Here is a 10,146-nt window from a genome sequence, read left to right on the forward strand (position 1 = left end):
ATAGCCTCTCTACAGTTCTTGCCATCCCTACTTCACGCTCCACTTCTGCTTTTATCCCTCAATATTTGGGGAGACTCTGACCTTATTGCTCAAGCCTAAAAAGAGAACTAAAAAGAATCTGTACGAGAAGCCAAACAAAAGAAGATAGTGCCCTCCAAATATATAATAAAAGCTGGATAAATGGGCACACAAGCCTGTTTATAATAGATTCCAGTCTCAGAATTTTGGGATTATTTGTGCAGAATCCCAGGCACCTTGCAAATATGTATGCAAATAGAGGGGCAGGTAGGTGGATAGGTAGGTAGATGATGGATGGCTACTGAGATAAAGATAAAGATTAGCTTTCAGTTTTGTATGGGCAGCAGTGGTAATGACTATTAATGTGTTCCAGTTAGTGGCTACTACAACACACACACTCTCTCTCTCTCATACACATACATTCACAATACAATTACATTTCATAGCCTCTTTGTCTTAAGAGTGCCAGCCCTTTTTTTTTTTTAACCTTCTTCTAAAAGTAAAGATAATCAGATGCACGTGTTTAAATTTCTACACAGCCCCCCAAAAGGGAGGGGGAGCACAAACTGATTTATAGGAAGAACCCTCCGCCATAAATCTTATGGCAATATATGTTTTTCAACGTGTGCTGGAGCCTCCCTCAGTGTAAACTTTTCTTCCACCTTCCCCTTAGTGTTGGAAGCAATAAAATATAATCAGGACCTGAAATCCCTCGCTTATGAAATGTTGAGTGATTTTTGTGTGTGTGGTGGTGGGGTTCTGGGGGTGACTGACGAAAAGCTCAAACAGCAGGGTAGCTTGCTGCATTCACTCTGCTGAACATAAAACGGACCTGCTTTATAGAAACAAACAGACATTTATCTATTAATATCCTAACATCGGTGCTGTTGGTGCTTTATGGAATAATGTAAGCAACAACAAAACAAGAGGGGAAGTTTTTTAAAGAAGGTTTCTGCCACAAGTAGCTTACAGTCTAAATGTCTGTAAGACTTAAGATGCAGTAGTGGCCTTTGTTTTGCTTGGGGATGACCAGGCATGGCTCCAAGTTTCAGAGGACCTCTGGCAAAGTGCTCTTTAATGGCCCTCACCGTATTGTCTCCTCTAACCCAGTAGGAATACCAGTGGCATTGTCAGGCACTGCTGTGATCTGTGGCTTGCCTCTACTCCCAATACCCACAATGCCCAGTGTAGCACCACTACAGGGCATTGTGGGAAATTTAAAATGGCTGATGACTTGCAGCTGCCTGCTACTTCAGTCGGGTGAGCCCAAATCTGGAGGCAGTTGCAGCTGGTGGGCTGGGGTGGGCTTTTCCTCCTGACCTCTGACAGCTGCATCGCTGCTGCTTACTGGGAAGAGGAGAGAGAAGAGGCGGTAGGGAGGTCAATGCAATGTACTGTGGCACCTCGGGTTAAGAACTTAATTCATTCTGCAGGCCTGTTCTTAACCTGAAACTGTTCTTAACCTGAAGCACCACTTTAGCTAAAGGGGCCTCCCACTTCCGCCGCCCCGCCGCCACACGATTTCTGTTCTTATCCTGAAGCAAAGTGTGGTGTAGTGGTTAAGAGTGGTGGACTCGTAATCTGGTGAACCAGGTTTGCTTCCCCACTCCTCCACATGCAGCTGCTGGGTGACCTTGGGCTAGTCACACTTCTCTGAAGTCTCTCAGCCCCACTCACCTCACAGAGTGTTTGTTGTGGGGGAGGAAAGGAAAGGAGAATGTTAGCCGCTTTGAGACTCCTATGGGTAGTGATAAAGTGGGATATCAAATCCAAACTCTTCTTCTTCTTAACCCAAGGTACTATTTCTGGGTTAGTAGAGTCTGTAACCTGAAGCGTCTGTTATCCAAGGTACCACTGTAGATATATCGGCAGCTGTGCCAGATTGGCTCCACCAGTGCATCTGCACTGCAACAACCCCAGTCACCTTCCTCCACAGCAGTTGGGAGGTCAGGTGAGTCTGCTACTAACTGGAGGAATGTGCAGCACTCAGCCCAGTAAACATTGTTGAAGGTAACGGTAAAGGACCCCTGGACAGTTAAGTCCAGTCAAAGGAGACTATGGAGTTCTGCTCATCTCGCTTTCAGGCCAAGGGAGCCGGCGTTTGTCCTCAGACAGCTTTCCAGGTCATGTGGCCAGCATGACTAAACTGCTTCTGGTGCAATGGGACACCGTGACGGAAACCAGAGCGCACGGAAACGCCGTTTACCTTCCCGCTGCAGCGGCACCTATTTATCTACTCGTACTGGTGTGCTTTCAAACTGCTAGGTTGGCAGGAGCCGGGACAGAGCAATGGGAGCTCACCCCTTCGCGGAGATTCGAACCACCAACCTTCTGATCAGCAAGCCCAAGAGGCTCAGTGGTTTAGACCACAGCGCCACCCACGTCCCAACATTGTTGAGCCCTGTTGGGGAGACAGTGTCTGGTCAGCCATCCCAGGTTGTTGGGCCTGGGGATGAAAACTTCAGAGAAGAGGAGATATTTCAATAGAAAGGAAAGGTGAAGTTTGATAAAGGACAAGCTATCTCCTCTGGGAGAGGCACCTCAGTTTTCTGCTTTAAACATGGCTGCCAGTCTGTCTTTTGTACACACTGCTGCGCCATCCACTGAGGGAGAGGAAGCAGCAGGGCGAGAGTGAAGCGAGTAGGAAGAGACCATCCTATTGGGGTGTGTAAGAAAACAAGGAGCATGAAATAGGGTGGGTGGACGGCTTTGGAGGCAAAGAGAATTGGGAGTTCATTGGGAGAGGAGTTCATTTTACTTCAATTAAGGTGGAGAAAATGAGAGCAATTTGGTGTTGGCTTGTTTCAATGAGGTAATGTGCTTTATAGGCTTCAAAAGTGAATGCAGAAATAATAAGAGGAAAATGAGATGTAGAGAAGTGAGCAGAAACCTAAGTGAGGAGTGAAGAACCTGAGTTTGGAGCCCAAATGGGTCTTTCTACTTGTCCCCCAGACCTGCTGCCAAGGCATACCCACTCTACCTTGGCCACACCATCATTGAATGCTTTCACCTGTCTGAAATGTGTCCTTGAACTGTGAGAAAGCTCAGATTCTCCAAGTGCTCCTATTTCCCAGGGATAGTCTTAGATTTGCAGAAGCCCTCCTAGTTTCTGATTTGATCCTAGAATGTCCCGCTTTTCCTTAGGACGTCTCTGTTTCCACTGGAGAAATATTGGTGGGTATGGAAGAGGATGTTCCCAAGGCTTTTTTTTCATCTGGAACTCACCGGAACTCAAGTTTCAGCACCTCTCAGGTGGGTGCCATTGCCATTATAAGAGAACAAGGATGGCGTTCATGGTGAGTTCCTGCACCTCTTTTTCTAGAAAAATAGCACTGGAAGTCCCTATTTTCATTGGAGAAATGTTGGAGGGTATGAAAGCATATTGCTTGCCTAAAAGGAGGATAGAGAGTTGTGTGGTGTGTGTTTGTAGAAACGTTTGACTTTTGCTTGGCTGGAATATAACATATCTTACAAAGAGCCACTTCTGTTGCTCTGCCTACATTATCATTGGACCTCACCTACCACTGATATATGTGGCCCCGGGAAGGATTGTCCAGAATGAAATGAGGCCCTTGGGCAGCCAAAGGTTCCGCATCCCTGGAATACGTGTTTGAATAACAGTTGTGCGGAAATCATATTGGGCAATCCCTTTTTGCAGATAGCCAGTTGCCTTGGAGAAACACAACAGCACCACAAGTCCTGGCGCCAGGGCAGGATTTAGATTTGATGAGGCCCTAAGCTACTGAGGGTAATGGGGCCCTTTATATGTCCAGCTGTTCTTTGTCAACAATAAATTGTCACTGTTTTTTTGTGTTGAATATATGCTATATAAAATAAAACCTACATACAGCAACAGGGTTTTGTAGGCTCTTATGGTTTAAGTAATGGGCCTCGCCTGCTGCCCTGCTCCCTAAAATATCACTGGTTTGCTCATTTCTATATATAGGGTGCCTACAATCTGCATGGACTGGTTGCATGCCAACATGTGCAAATGGCTTTAGATACCTATTAGGTCCATAAATTACCATATAGTACATATTCAACACAAAAAGCGGCGACAATTTGTTGTTGACAAAAGACAGCTGGACATATAAAGGGCCCCATTACCTTCAGTAGCTTAGGGCCTCATCAAACCTAAATCTGGCCCTGGTCTATTGCACTATTGTGCCCATGACATGTTGCAGAGTGCACCAGTATGGAAGGGCCCACGAAGTAATGCTGTGGGGAAGAATGGGGAAAGAAGAGGAAGAAGAAGAAGAAGAAGAAGAAGAAGAAGAAGAAGAAGAAGAAGAAGAAGAAGAAGAAGAAGAAGAACTAAATGTGGAAATAGTAAGAGGAGAGAGAGAGAGAGAGAGAGAGAGAGAGAGAGAGAGAGGAATGGGAGGCAGGAAAAAAGAACAGAAAAGCTGAAATGATAAATAGAGGAGGGGGGAACGGGACAGCGAGAGAATGAAGGTTAAGAAAGAAGGACACAAAAAAGAGCAAGAGATTGGGAGAAAGAATGACAAAGGAAAAGAAAAATGAGAGAAGTGGGGATAAAAAGAAAAAGCAGACAAAGGAGCAGGGAATGAGATCGGAGGGGACAGAGGAGGGTGGTTTCTCCCCCTCAAGAGCTTTCATCCTTAGATATCCTGCAGGAGCGGAGGGATTCTCCCACCCTCCCTTTCTCTTTCTTGCGTTTGCTCTCTCTCTCTTTTTTATCTGAATAATTAAGTCATCTGAATTCCTATGATTTACCATTTCCAATGATAAATAGTCGTTACAGGAGTTAGCCAGTTGGCAGATCTTTAGCTTGAAGTTATAATTTGTCAAACTGCCACTAGATTCATGTTTTATGCTAATGAAGGTAGACTTATTGACTCAGGGTTAGGCAGTGACCGGGTCACCGCTGCCCCGAGGCAAGACGGAGGTCAAAAGGTCAGAGGTGAAAGGAAGAGTGGGCCTGTATGGATTTTCTGTAAGGCAGTTGTGATTTTGTAAGAAGGCCTGTCTAAATGATATCAGGAAGCGGGGAAATCTTCCACTGAAAGTGGGTGCTGTGCCTTTTTTTTTTTTTAACAAACATGTCACAACACAGTGGTACATGCTGTAGTCTTTTACTGCTCAGTCCAGGTTGCATTAGCCCTCTGTCCACTCTTGAACTGCAAAAGAAACAGCTTGGCCATGGTGCTATTGTTTTTCTTTAAACTTACAGCTCTTGCTCTAAGCTATGTGAGTACTTGTGGTTTGTGTGTGTGTACATGCATATGCCGGAGGAAATATCAACAACCTCAGATAGGCAGATGACACAACACTGATGGCAGAAAGTGAGGAGGAATTAAAGAACTTTTAATGAGGGTGAAAGAGGAGAGTGCAAAATTATGGTTTGAAGCTCAACATCAAAAAAACGAAGATCATGGCCACTGGGCCCATCACCTCCTGGCAAATAGAAGGGGAAGAAATGGAGACAGTGAGAGATTTTACTTTCTTGGGCTCCATGATCACTGCAGATGGTGACAGCAGCCACGAAATTAAAAGACGCCTGCTTCTTGGGAGAAAAGCAATGACAAACCTAGACAGCATCTTTAAAAGCAGAGACATCACCTTGCCAACAAAGATCCGTATAGTTAAAGCTATGGTTTTCCCAGTAGTGATGTATGGAAGTGAGAGCTGGACCATAAAGAAGGCTGATCGCCAAAGAATTGATGCTTTTGAATTATGGTGCTGGAGGAGACTCCTGAGAGTCCCATGGACTGCAAGAAGATCAAACCTATCCATTCTGAAGGAAATCAGCCCTGAGTGCTTACTGGAAGGACAGATCGTGAAGCTGAGGCTCCAATACTTTGGGCAGCTCATGAGAAGAGAAGACTCCCTGGAAAAGACCCTGATGTTGGGAAAGATGGAGGGCACAAGGAGAAGGGGACGACAAAGGATGAGATGGTTGGATAGTGTTCTCAAAGCTACCAGCATGAGTTTGACCAAACTGCGGGAGGCAGTGGAAGACAGGAGTGCCTGGCATGCTCTGATCCATGGGGTCACGAAGGGTCAGACACCACTAAACGACTAAACAACAACAACAACAACAACACATGCATATGCAAGCATGTACCATCAGACCTTCCAAGTGTCCCTATTTTCCAGGGACAGTCCCCGATTTACAGAAGCCGTCCCGGTTTCTGATTTGATCCCAGAGTGTCCCGCTTTTCCTTAGGATATCCCTACTTTCATTAGAGAAATGTTGGAGAGTATAGAGCAGGCATAGGCAAACTCGGCCCTCCAGATGTTTTGGGACTACAACTCCCATGATCCCTAGCTAACAGGACCAGTGGTCAGGGATGATGGGCATTGTAGTCCCAAAATATCTGGAGGGCTGAGTTTGCCTATGCCTGGTATAGAGTTATATGACCCCGCCCCCCAAGCCAAGGAGATAACTATCTATACCACCTTTAGAAGACATCTGAAGGCAGCCCAGTATTGGGAAGTTTTTTTATGTTTCATGTTTTATTATGTTTTTATATATGTTGTAAGCCGCCCAGAGTAGCTGGGGCAACCCAGTCAGATGGGTGGGGTATAAATAATAAAGTTGTTGTTGTTGAATAGGACATTCCTATTTTCATCGGATAAATGTTAGAGGGTATGCACCATCGCAACAACCTTAGGTGAAAGTTGATGTGGCACCATGGCTCAGATGCTGCCAGTTCAAATCTCAGCTAAGTTAGGAACTCGCAAGGTGGTCTTAGCCAAGCCACTCTCCTCTCAGCTCCATCCCTGCCCCCTCCATGTGTGATGTAAAGGAAATAACACTGACCTGTCATACAGGTTGTTAGGTTTGTTGAGGAATATGAAGCAAGGGTGTAGGCTTCAGTGCTACATGAAATGGAATATCACCCTCATCACCGCCACCATCAACTGATGTCTCCTATGATCCTCTGTGCAAGAACAACAGGAGCCCTCTTCAGGTGTTCGCTCAGGTGAACAAGGGAGAGTGAGAACATGCTGACAAGCCAGTCTCCTTCTGGAACATCACCTTTCCTTTATTGCCCTTGCTGAGTTGGGCATCTTCTGAACCTGTGTGCGCTCTCCTCTACTGATAGAGATTCCTCCTGTACTTTAGAACCCGGATGATTCAGTGTTCTAAATCTTAGCCAATAGCAATGGGTGAAACTGACAATTTTGATTCTTCCTAGTTTCTCATTTTTTCAGTCCTAGCGCCAGTTCTTCACATTTTCTCATCAGCCTGTCATTTCCTTTTTAAAGAAGGTCCTCACAAGAATTGTTTGACATTTTAGTGCATTTTTCTTCTAACACACACATTTTTAAATGAAATTTTGCTTAATAAAGCTGATTTCCCCTAATATACTGCATTTTATGTTCTATTTTCTATGCATTTTGAGGCAAAGTTTTCCCTAAAATGCACATTTTTGTACACAATGGTTGGAGAACTGCATTGTGAAATTCAGAGCCGTGCCAATTTCCAGGAATAGCTGTGTTTCGATTCACTCATTGTTTTGAGAAATGCACCTTGGATGGTTTCTAAGTAAAATGTGAGCAAAAGTGGCTTTCTCCTCAATCCCTAATACCCAGTGGTCTCCACTCCCCAGATCCAAATTCTCTGAAAGTCTGAACCCTGGAACAAGGTAAACAAACATTCAGCAACATGATTTCATCTGCAATATTCATTTCAGATTCAGGCATGGGTTGGGGTTCTGTTTGTTTCCCATGGTTCCTTGTTTGTTTTCTATTGCTGACAAGACCAGTAAAATTTGAACAGCTCTGTCAATCTTTCCTCAAATGATGACTTGTTTTTTGAGAGTATGAAATAGATAAATAGAAGCTTTCCCCCAAAAAAACTATTGCTGCCTCGTTCACTGATATCAGCAGAACAACGACACTTATAAAGGCTGCAGCTCACAAATCACTTTCTCTTGAATACTTTTGTTGACATCAAGGGAGTTTTTAATGAGTGAATGTTTTATGGATTACAGTTTCCATGATCATATTCCTCCTAGCGCAGTTGGCCTACCAAACAATATCAACATCCAATATTTATCTTCTCAGCTGCGCGCACACTTTTAAAGCACATGTCTCCCTACCCTCAAAGAATTCTGGTCGCTGTAGTTTGATAAGGGTTGTTGAGCATTGCAACTCTGTGAGGGATAAACTACAGTGTCAGGCAGGGGTGGTCTGTCCTGTATCGCCACCTGAGGCAAAATGGGAAGGCCTTGCCCCACTGCTGAAGCCACTCTTGCCTAGGTGTGTGGCGGCTAGGGTTGCCATATTTCAAAAAGTGAAACTTGCAGTTGAGCCGAAATTTGCCGGAAACTAGACTTCCGATATGGGTTGCCATATTTCTGGATTTTCCCTCTGGGGTTCCATCTTTTGGGGTTCTGCCACCCAAAGCAGTTGCCTCAGCCCGCCTCATGGGTGGGCCGGCCCTGGTGCCCATAATTCTTTGAGAGAAAGATGGTGCTTCAAATGTGCTTCAAATATATAGCATGTGCTAGTATGTGCACAGCCTCCGTTCCCATCTGAATTTTAATGGTCTGAAGTCGCATGATGCAGTTCTCCTGCTAAGGCAACTGTCTTACATACCCTGTAAAACCCACCTAGGAACTGTTCATAAGCAGCTCTGAACTCCTCAGAGGAAATGTGGAGGAAAAGTGTAATAAGCCAAGCATGCAGAGTACAGATCAAAGCAAGATTTTAATTTCTCCATCTGGTATCTCCCCTTCACTTTATTTGCTTGCATGAATCAAATGCCAACGCCAACAGTGCACACAAATAATAAATACATAATAAACCCGTGTCATCCTTCTGATAGTCCAGGCAAATTTAGAGGTAGATATTTTGTAATCACTTTATTAACTTCTATAAACTTATGAAAATGCAGAGCTCCACACACACCCCGCCCTTCTCAGTGGACAACCTGTGTTTTTCTGCTCTGAGATTGTAGGGATAAGGCCCAAATTTTGTTCTGAGCATAGGAAGGCTCCCATCAGCATCAGCAAGCAATGACCAGGGCTGAGGGGAGTTATAGTCCACACAGGCTACCCTTACACTAGAGCATTGGTCAACTGGTGGGTCCACACCCACTAATGTGGCATGTGGACCGATCTAAGCTGAGTTGCAAGAGCAGCAGTGCCAACATAGAAATATGTGGCAAAAAAGCCATAAGAAATATATCCCCAAGTGCATGTTTGGGTTAAAGCTGGGTCCCAGATTTGGAAAATATTGAAGACGATTGCTCTGAAGAGCAGCATGGATTGTGTGCGCTGATCAGAATATACCCATCCCTTTTCCTTCGCAGCTGACTCTGAAGACATCTTGCTTCTTTCCCTTCTTCTGAATCCAATCCTTACTTTCAGCTAATGAAATGGCCATTGTTCCCCAGTACAGGAATGGCCTCTGAGAGCATGTTTGTGAGAGTTGGTGATATCTGTTATTTGATCATTTTGTTATGCTGTTGGAGCATTGTTATGATGCTTTTGAATTCTGGTGCTGGAGGAGACTCTTGAGAGTCCCATGGACTGCAAGAAGATCAAACTTCTCCATTCTTAAGGAAATCAGCCCTGAGTGCTCACTGGAAGGACAGATCGTGAAGATGAGGCTCCAATACTTTGGCCACCTCATGAGAAGAGAAGACTCCCTGGAAAAGACCCTGATGTTGGGAAAGATGGAGGACACCAGGAAAAGGGGACGACAGAGGACGAGATGGTTGGACAGTGTTCTTGAAGCTACCAGCATGAGTTTGACTAAACTGTGGGAGGCAGTGGAGGACAGAAGTGCCTGGCGTGCTCTGGTCCATGGGGTCACGAAGAGTCGGACACGACTAAATGACTAAACAACAACAAATGCTGTTTGAGACTGTTAACCATTTATGGCTGAAACAAAGAATTAAAAAAACGTGGACTTCAAAAGCAACACAATCTTATCCTGTACCTCTGTGAGTTTGCTGGCTGCTTGATAGTGAAGGAGGACAGATGTCCTCTCAGCCAAGGGTTGCGTACTGTGAGGAAGATCCTGGCAGTGCAAGACCTTTGCATGAAACTCACTTCCACTCATACATGCCGTGCTGGGATTGCAGCCTGAATGATATTCCATATTAAGGCAAATTAAGCTAGAGCTCACTTGCGAAACTATCTTTTCAAA

Source organism: Podarcis raffonei, chromosome 2 (assembly GCF_027172205.1).
Source record: "Podarcis raffonei isolate rPodRaf1 chromosome 2, rPodRaf1.pri, whole genome shotgun sequence".
In the NCBI taxonomy this organism is placed as follows: Eukaryota; Metazoa; Chordata; class Lepidosauria; order Squamata; family Lacertidae; genus Podarcis; species Podarcis raffonei.